At 55.6% G+C, this 10,000-nt stretch overlaps 3 non-coding genes across 3 annotated transcripts in view; all 3 read left to right on the top strand.

Annotated features, from left to right (window-relative positions):
* The first annotated feature begins 6,233 nt into the window (after window positions 1-6,233).
* Window positions 6,234-8,111, top strand: LOC139968294 (small subunit ribosomal RNA). Its single transcript, XR_011793301.1, has one exon. It is a non-coding gene; the product is annotated as a small subunit ribosomal RNA (ribosomal RNA).
* A 605-nt stretch (window positions 8,112-8,716) lies between these two features.
* LOC139968405 (5.8S ribosomal RNA) lies at window positions 8,717-8,876 on the top strand. The gene has a single exon (XR_011793404.1). It is a non-coding gene; the product is annotated as a 5.8S ribosomal RNA (ribosomal RNA).
* A 434-nt stretch (window positions 8,877-9,310) lies between these two features.
* The window catches only part of LOC139968395 (large subunit ribosomal RNA), a 4,028-nt gene continuing 3,338 nt past the window's right edge, over window positions 9,311-10,000 (top strand). Inside the window, exon 1 of the ribosomal RNA XR_011793394.1 lies at window positions 9,311-10,000. This exon is cut by the window's right edge and continues 3,338 nt beyond it. This is a non-coding gene — a ribosomal RNA (large subunit ribosomal RNA).

The following is a 10,000-nucleotide window of genomic DNA, read 5'->3' as shown; positions in this document are numbered from 1 at the left end:
CAACTTTGGTGTAGCGGGTACTGGCTAGGATGTGCCCGACGGAGGCGGGAAGAACGACACACGGACACATGCATAGAGATGTGACCGCCGTCAACTTGAACGTATCGGGCGCTGGCTGGGATGTGCCCGGCGGAGACGGCAGAACGACACGCGAACACATGCATAGTGTTGTGACGTCGTTAAAGAAGACTTGACAAAAAAAAAAAAAAAAAAATACAAAAAATCGAGCGGGTATTGGCATAGGTTTGCCCGACGGTAGAACGACACACGAACACATGCATAGAGTTTGTGAAGATTGTCAACTTGCATGTATCGGGTACTAGCGGCCTGTGTGTGCCCGACGGAGACGGCAGAACGACACACGGACACATGCATAGAGTTGTGACGTCGTTAAAGAAGACTTGACAAAAAAAAAAAATAAATAAATACAAAAAAAATCAAGCGGGTATTGGCATAGGTTTGCCCGACGGTAGAACGACACACGAACACATGCATAGAGTTGTGACCATTATCAATTTGAATGTATCGGGTACTGGCTTGAGTGTGCACGAAGGAGACGGTAGGAACGACACGCGAACACATGCATAGAGTTTGTGACCATTGTCAACTTGCGTGTATCGGGTACTGGCCTGTGTGTGCCCGACGTTGACGGCAGAACGACCCGCGAACACATGCATAGGGTTGTGACCATTGTCAACTTGAATGTATCGGGCGCTGGCTTGATTGTGTGCCCGACGGAGACGGCAGAACGACCCACGAACACATGCATAGAATTTGGACTTCCTTGAAGAAGACGTTGACATAAAAAAAAAAAAAAAAAAGTCAAGCGGGTACTGGCTCAAGTGTGCCCGACGGTGACGGTAGAACGACCCGCGAACACATGCATAGGGTTGTGACCATTGTCAACTTGAATGTATCGGGCGCTGGCTGGGATGTGCCCGGCGGAGACGGCAGAACGACACGCGAACACATGCATAGAGTTTGTGACCGTTGTCAACTTGAATGTATCGGGCGCTGGCTGGGATGTGCCCGGCGGAGACGGCAGAACGACACGCGAACACATGCATAGAGTTTGTGACCGTTGTCAACTTGCATGAATCGGGTACTGGCCTGTGTGCGCCCGACGTTGACGGTAGAACGACCCACGAGCACATGCATAGAGTTGTGACCGTTGTCAACTTGAATGTATCGGGCGCTGGCTGGGATGCGCCCGGCGGAGACGGCAGAACGACACGCGAACACATGCATAGTGTTGTGACCATCGTCAACTTGAATGTATCGGGCGCTGGCTAGGATGTGCGCGGCGGAGACGGCAGAACGACACGCGAACACATGCATAGAGTTTTGACCACTGTCGACTTGAATGTATCGGGCGCTGGCTAGGATGTGCGCGGCGGAGACGGCAGAACGACACGCGAACACATGCATAGAGTTTGTGACCATTGTCAACTTGAATGTATCGGGCGCTGGCCTGTGTGTGCCCGACGGAGACGGCAGAACGACCCACGAACACATGCATAGAATTTGGACTTCCTTGAAGAAGACGTTGACATAAAAAAAAAATAAAAAAAAGTCAAGCGGGTACTGGCTCAAGTGTGCCCGACGGTGACGGTAGTAGAACGACCCGCGAACACATGCATAGAGTTGTGACCATTGTCAACTTGAATGTATCGGGCGCTGGCTGGGATGTGCCCGGCGGAGACGGCAGAACGACACGCGAACACATGCATAGAGTTTGTGACCGTTGTCAACTTGCATGAATCGGGTACTGGCCTGTGTGCGCCCGACGTTGACGGTAGAACGACCCACGAGCACATGCATAGAGTTGTGACCGTTGTCAACTTTCATGTATCGGGCGCTGGCTGGGATGCGCCCGGCGGAGACGGCAGAACGACACGCGAACACATGCATAGAGTTGTGACCACTGTCGACTTGAATGTATCGGGCGCTGGCTAGGATGTGCGCGGCGGAGACGGCAGAACGACACGCGAACACATGCATAGAGTTTGTGACCGTTGTCAACTTGAATGTATCGGGCGCTGGCCTGTGTGTGCCCGACGGAGACGGCAGAACGACCCACGAACACATGCATAGAATTTGGACTTCCTTGAAGAAGACGTTGACATAAAAAAAAAAAAAAAAAAGTCAAGCGGGTACTGGCTCAAGTGTGCCCGACGGTGACGGTAGAACGACCCGCGAACACATGCATAGAGTTGTGACCATTGTCAACTTGAATGTATCGGGCGCTGGCTGGGATGTGCCCGGCGGAGACGGCAGAACGACACGCGAACACATGCATAGAGTTTGTGACCGTTGTCAACTTGAATGTATCGGGCGCTGGCTGGGATGTGCCCGGCGGAGACGGCAGAACGACACGCGAACACATGCATAGAGTTTGTGACCGTTGTCAACTTGCATGAATCGGGCACTGGCCTGTGTGCGCCCGACGTTGACGGTAGAACGACCCACGAGCACATGCATAGAGTTGTGACCGTTGTCAACTTGAATGTATCGGGCGCTGGCTGGGATGCGCCCGGCGGAGACGGCAGAACGACACGCGAACACATGCATAGTGTTGTGACCATCGTCAACTTGAATGTATCGGGCGCTGGCTAGGATGTGCGCGGCGGAGACGGCAGAACGACACGCGAACACATGCATAGAGTTTTGACCACTGTCGACTTGAATGTATCGGGCGCTGGCTAGGATGTGCGCGGCGGAGACGGCAGAACGACACGCGAACACATGCATAGAGTTGTGACCATTGTCAACTTGAATGTATCGAGCGCTGGCCTGTGTGTGCCCGACGGAGACGGCAGAACGACCCACGAACACATGCATAGACTTTGGACTTCCTTGAAGAAGACGTTGACATAAAAAAAAAAAAAAAAAAGTCAAGCGGGTACTGGCTCAAGTGTGCCCGACGGTGACGGTAGAACGACCCGCGAACACATGCATAGAGTTGTGACCATTGTCAACTTGAATGTATCGGGCGCTGGCTGGGATGTGCCCGGCGGAGACGGCAGAACGACACGCGAACACATGCATAGAGTTGTGACCGTTGTCAACTTGAATGTATCGGGCGCTGGCTGGGATGTGCCCGGCGGAGACGGCAGAACGACACGCGAACACATGCATAGAGTTTGTGACCGTTGTCAACTTGAATGTATCGGGCGCTGGCTGGGATGTGCCCGGCGGAGACGGCAGAACGACACGCGAACACATGCATAGAGTTTGTGACCACTGTCAACTTGCATGTATCGGGTACTGGCCTGTGTGCGCCCGACGTTGACGGCAGAACGACCCGCGAACACATGCATAGAGTTGTGACCGTTGTCAACTTGAATGTATCGGGCGCTGGCTGGGATGTGCCCGGCGGAGACGGCAGAACGACACGCGAACACATGCATAGAGTTGTGACCGTTGTCAACTTGAATGTATCGGGCGCTGGCTGGGATGTGCCCGGCGGAGACGGCAGAACGACACGCGAACACATGCATAGAGTTTGTGACCATTGTCAACTTGCATGTATCGGGTACTGGCCTGTGTGCGCCCGACGTTGACGGTAGAACGACCCACGAGCACATGCATAGAGTTGTGACCGTTGTCAACTTTAATGTATCGGGCGCTGGCTGGGATGTGCCCGGCGGAGACGGCAGAACGACACGCGAACACATGCATAGAGTTGTGACCGTCGTCAACTTGAATGTATCGGGCGCTGGCTGGGATGTGCCCGGCGGAGACGGCAGAACGACACGCGAACACATGCATAGAGTTTGTGACCGTTGTCAACTTGCATGTATCGGGTACTGGCCTGTGTGCGCCCGACGTTGACGGTAGAACGACCCACGAGCACATGCATAGAGTTGTGACCATTGTCAATTTTAATGTAGCGGGTACTGGCCTGTGTGTTCCCGACGTTGACGGCAGAACGACCCACGAGCACATGCATAGAGTTGTGACCGTTGTCAACTTAAATGTATCGGGCGCTGGCTGGGATGTGCCCGGCGGAGACGGCAGAACGACACGCGAACACATGCATAGAGTTTTGACTTCGTTACAGAGGACGTTGACAAAAAAAAAAAAAAATAATAATATCAAAAAAAAAAAACATGGTCAACTTTAGTGTAACGGGTATTGGCTTAAGTGTGTGACCCAATGGTCAGAATGAGTGGGCAGAGTGAATCGGATTATATATTAAGGGGAGTGTCTTGTCTCGCCGGTCGATCTTCAAATTGTAGAAGTTTCCTCATATATCTCCTTGATTTCGTCAAGATATATCCGGCACGGGAGCAACCCCGACACTCCTCTGAAAATACGGGTCGCTCCCATGTGAGAAGGTCGATGGTGTGATCGACGGCACGAGTGTCATGCGACCGGGCGAGGGCCGAGTAATTAGCCGACGGTGATGCACACATGCGTAGGCATGGGACCCGTTGTCGTTGCACGAGTCTGTGAGACGGGGCGCCGCCGGACAAGACATACCCGGCACGGGAGCAACCCCGGCACTCCTCTGAAAACACGGGTTGCTCCCGGGTGAGAAGGTCGATGGTGCGGTCGATGGCACGAGTGTCATGCGACCGGGCGAGGGCCGAGATTTAGGCCGACGGTGATGCACACAGGCGTAGGCTGGGACTCGTCGTGTTGCACGAGTCTGTGAGACGGGGCGACGGCCGACCTCGACGGCAGGCCGCCCGATGCATCCGCAAGGTGTGGCTCTCGTCCGAGATTTTGAGATCTCTTTAGTGTAGCGGGTATTGGCTTAAGTGTGTGATCCAATGGTCAGAACGAGCGGGCAGAGTGAATCGGATTCTATATATGAGGGGGGTAGTAGAGTCGATCCAAGACTCGAGAAGGCTTTTAATGTCTGTCGTGTGTGTATGCGTGTCATGGTTGGACTCCAGCGGGCCCTTTCGGTAGGGTCAGCCGTCGTTTCATCGCGACCATGTGTTGCAACTCGGCGCTCAGAGCGGGGGTTTTCACCCACTCGCCCCGTGAGCAGAGGTGTCCCTCCGTGCACACGTATATATCGACGTTCAGATATGAAGCTTTCGCGGACGGGAGTCCACCCGAGACTCGAAAAGGCTCCTTGCCTGTGGTGCGTAAATATGTTTTTGCACGTCAGACCCTTGCTGGCCTTCTCGGTAGGGTCAGCCGTCGTTTCATCGCGACCATGTGTTGCAACTCGGCGCTCGGTGCGGGGGTTTTCACCCACTCGCCCCGTGAGTAGAAGGTTCTTTCGTGCATATGTATATATACAATCCCAGATATTGAGCTTTTTCATCCGCAGAACCCCCGGTGGAGAAGAGAGAGAGTAGAGATGGAGAGAAAGGAGAAGGGAGAAGGCCTCTCGCGTTGCGTGGTCGATGGCACGAGTGCCATGCGACCAGGCGAAAGGCAAACGGCAAGCCGACGGCGACGGCAGGCCGCCCGACTCACCCGCAGAGAATCTGGGTCTCGTTCGAGATTTCGAGATCTCTTAAGTGTAGCGGGTATTGGCTTAAGTGTGTGATCCAATGGTCAGAACGAGCGGGCAGAGTGAATCGGATTCTATATATGAGGGGGGTAGTAGAGTCGATCCAAGACTCGAGAAGGCTTTTAATGTCTGTCGTGTGTGTATACGTGTCATGGTTGGACTCCAGCGGGCCCTTTCGGTAGGGTCAGCCGTCGTTTCATCGCGACCATGTGTTGCAACTCGGCGCTCAGAGCGGGGGTTTTCACCCACTCGCCCCGTGAGCAGAGGTGTCCCTCCGTGCACACGTATATATCGACGTTCAGATATTGAGCCTTTTCATCCGCAGAACCCCCGGTGGAGAAAGAGCAGGACCTCGGTGTCGTCAGATATCGAGCTTTCTCCACGGGACCCGTTCGGGCATGCTGCCGTTGCTGCGACCATGTGTTGCACTCGGCGCTCGGTACGGGCTTTTTCATCCAAGCAACGAATGCACGCTCGAGGCGTGCGATTGCTCTCCCCTGTTCCAGTGGACGAGCCGTCGCCCTCCCGCGTCGCTTCGAACCGGTCCCGTCTCCGAGGCGGGACCACTGCGACTCCTCTCGAGACGACCCAGTCGACTCGGGTAGAGATACACACCTCGAGAATCCCTTCGGGCGGTTCTTCGATCACTGTACCGTAATAGCACGGCATCGACAATTGAGAATTCAGAGAGAGAGAGAGGGGAGTGCGAGAGCGACTCCCGGACGGCGAACGGGCCCAGCCCGGTTCTGTCGACCGTTACCTGGTTGATCCTGCCAGTAGTCATATGCTTGTCTCAAAGATTAAGCCATGCACGTCTAAGTACAATCCTGAACATACAAGAGAAACTGCAGATGGCTCATTAGATCAGTTATGGTTTATTGGAGAAAGTCTTATACCATGGATAACTGTGGTAATTCTAGAGCTAATACATGCAACAAAGCGCCGACCCTTCGGGGGAAGCGTGCTCTTATTAGGAACAAGGCCAGCCCGGTCCTTTCGGGGTCCGGTCTCCGCTGGTGAACTCTAGATAATCATGCCGATCGCACGGTCTTGCACCGGCGACGCTCCCTTCAAAAGTCTGCTCTATCAACTTTCGATGGTAAGTTATGCGCTTATCATGGTTGTGACGGGTAACGGAGAATCAGGGTTCGATTCCGGAGAGGGAGCCTGAGAAACGGCTACCACATCCAAGGAAGGCAGCAGGCACGCAAATTACCCACTCCTGACACGGGGAGGTAGTGACAAAAAATAACGATACAGGCCTCTTCGGAGGCCCTGTGATCGGAATGAGTACACTTTAAATCCTTTAACGAGGATCTACTGGAGGGCAAGTCTGGTGCCAGCAGCCGCGGTAATTCCAGCTCCAGCAGCGTATATTAAATTTGCTGCAGTTAAAAAGCTCGTAGTCGGATTTCTGGCCGGGGCGGGCGGTCCGCCGTGAGGCGTGCACTGCCCGTTCCCCTTCTCCCCGTCAAACGGGAGTCGTGGGAGATTTTTCCCGGCCAGTGATTCGGTTGGTCGTGCGGTGCTCTTAACTGAGTGCCGTGCGAGACTGGAACGTTTACTTTGAGAAAATTGAAGTGTTCAAAGCAGGCCAAAGTGCCCGAACAGCTCAGCATGGAATAGTGGAAGAGGACCTCGGTTCTATTTCGTTGGTCTTGAGATCCTGAGGTAATGATCAAGAGGGACTGCCGGGGGCATTCGTATTGCGGCGTGAGAGGTGAAATTCTTGGATCGTCGCAAGACGCCCGACAGCGAAAGCATTTGCCAAGAATGTCTTCATTGATCAAGAACGAAAGTCGGAGGATCGAAGGCGATCAGATACCGCCCTAGTTCCGACCATAAACGATACCGACTCGTAATTCGCCGGCGTTCCTCCCATGACGCGGCGGGCAACTCTCCGGAAAACCAAAGTCTTTGGGTTCCGGGGGAAGTATGGTTGCAAAGCTGAAACTTAAAGGAATTGACGGAAGGGCACCACCAGGAGTGGAGCCTGCGGCTTAATTTGACTCAACACGGGGAAACCTACCCGGCCCGGACACAGTGAGGATTGACAGATTGAGAGCTCTTTCTTGATTTTGTGGATGGTGGTGCATGGCCGTTCTTAGTTGGTGGAGTGATTTGTCTGGTTAATTCCGATAACGAACGAGACTCTTGCTTGCTAAATAGTCCGGCCACCCGTCGTGGTGAGCCGCGAACTTCTTAGAGGGACAAATGGCTTTCAGCCATACGAGATGGAGCAATAACAGGTCTGTGATGCCCTTAGATGTCCGGGGCCGCACGCGCGCTACACTGGCGCAAGCAGCGGGTACATTTGCCCTCGGCCGAAAGGTCCGGGTAATCCGCTGAGACTTCTCCGTGCTGGGGACAGGGACTTGTAATTGTGTCCCTTGAACGAGGAATTCCAAGTAAACGCGAGTCATCAGCTCGCATTGATTACGTCCCTGCCCTTTGTACACACCGCCCGTCGCTACTACCGATCGAATGACTTAGTGAGGCCATCGGATCGACCGTCTGGCACCCCCGGCTTCGGCCGGTTGTCGAGGCGTGACGAGAAGACGGTCAAACTTGATCATTTAGAGGAAGTAAAAGTCGTAACAAGGTTTCCGTAGGTGAACCTGCGGAAGGATCATTAACAGAACCCTTCCCCTCCGTGATCGGAGAGGGAACAAAGGGGGAATGTCGGAAAAGCCGTCACAGAGAGACACGCGGAGAGAGCAAATTGGAAAAGCCGGGGGGACTCGAGCGGGGTTTTCACCGCCTCCTTCCCCGTTCCACGGTCGAGGTCAGACCCCGCGCTTCGCCTTCGCTCTCTCCGACAAAAAGGAGACGGGCGTGTCACACACAGACCAGCCCGGGGAGTACCCGGTTCTTCTCTCGTCGTCTGTCTCACGGAGTCTCGCACTCCCGGTAGCTTCGAGGGAGAAGTCCCGCAAGGGTGGAGACGCCGTCGCCGTCCGCGGCGCGGCGCTCCTCGAGGCATTCTCCGCAGGGCAGAGAAGGGGCACCGGTGTCGCCCGATTTCCCCCCAGTCGGCGAGTCTGACTCGCGCGACCCGCCCTCGCGGCGGTGGGGGGAAGGAGGGAGCCCGCTTGCCCCCTCGGCTCGACGGAGGATATTTCTTTCCAGTCACAAGCAAAGAAGGCACAGAGTCCCCGTGTCCTTTCTCCTTCCGTTCCACTTCTTCCCTCGGCTCTGAGGAGAGTTTGCGAACGCGGGAGTCTTCCAGTGGCAAATGACAATTCTTGGTGGTGGATCACTCGGCTCGTGCGTCGATGAAGAACGCAGTTAGATGCGAGAATTCATGTGAATTGCAGAACTCACTGATCATCGACTTATTCGAACGCAAATGGCGGCTCGGGGATGCTCTGCTCCTCGAGCCACGTCCGTCTGAGCGTCTGAAGACAATCACTCACAGAGTCGGCGTGTTCGCGCGCCGGAGGAGCGCCCGGCCGCAGCCGTCCCTTCGACGGCCGGCTGCGTCGGGTCAGTGTCAGATGGAGTTCTGTGATGTCGGCGCCGGTGAAACTCGGCGAGCAGGCTCGATCGGTAACCGGGGGTTCGTCGGTCGTGCGACGTGCCATCGGGGTGTAGACGTATGCGCCCGTGGTGCGGTCCAGCGTCCGACCCCCCGGAACGGTCGAGGAGCCTCTGCCGGGCAGAGCCGGTCGACCCAATCGCGGGGTCTCTCGTCCTCCCGTCTGCGTTCTCGCAGGCGCATGGTAGGCCACCCTTTCCCGCCGGCGACCCGATTCTTCGGGGAGCGCCGGGGAAGGAGAGACCCCGGGTCGCCGCTATGACTCCGATCACGTTCCACGTGTCTTTCACGATTCCAGACCTCAGATCGGATGAGATTACCCGCTGGATTTAAGCATATCACTAAGCGGAGAGAAAAGAAACTAACAAGGATTCCTTCAGTAGCGGCGAGCGAAGCAGGAAGAGCCCATCGCCGAATCCCCGCGCCCGTTTGCGGTGCGAGGGACCTGTGGCGTAAGGAAACTGAACTCCGGTCGACAGAGTCCGGCCGCAGTCCACTGTGATCGGGGCTGCAGCTTACCCGCAGCGGGTGTAAGGCCCGTAGGGCGGACTCGAAGGCCGGAGGGAAAGCTTTCCAAGAGTCGGGTTGTTTTAGAATGCAGCCCAAAGAGGGGTGGTGAACTCCATCCAAGGCTCAATACTATGCACGAGACCGATAGTCAACAAGTACCGTGAGGGAACGTTGAAAAGAACTTTGAAGAGAGGGTTCAACATTGCGTGAAACTGCCAAGAAGTAAACGGATGAGTGCCGCATGCTACATGGGGCGTCCGGTTGATTCAGGCGCGGTCGGCGCGGCAGCGTGTGCGGGTTCGGATCCCTCGGGACCGACCCGCGGCGCTTCGCCGTCCGGTCCGCGTCGCACTTCTACCGTTCGGCGCCCTTCCCGGCGACCGACCGAAGAGCGGAGCAGAGGGGCGGGCGAGGCTGCGGCGTGCGGGGGCTTCGGCCCTCGCCGTCTTACGCCGCCCGTCACGGTTGCTCACTGC

This window comes from Apostichopus japonicus, chromosome 5 (assembly GCF_037975245.1).
Source record: "Apostichopus japonicus isolate 1M-3 chromosome 5, ASM3797524v1, whole genome shotgun sequence".
In the NCBI taxonomy this organism is placed as follows: domain Eukaryota; kingdom Metazoa; phylum Echinodermata; class Holothuroidea; order Aspidochirotida; family Stichopodidae; genus Apostichopus; species Apostichopus japonicus.
The sequence above is the reverse complement of the archived record's forward strand: the minus strand, read 5'-3'. Positions and strand labels throughout refer to the sequence as shown.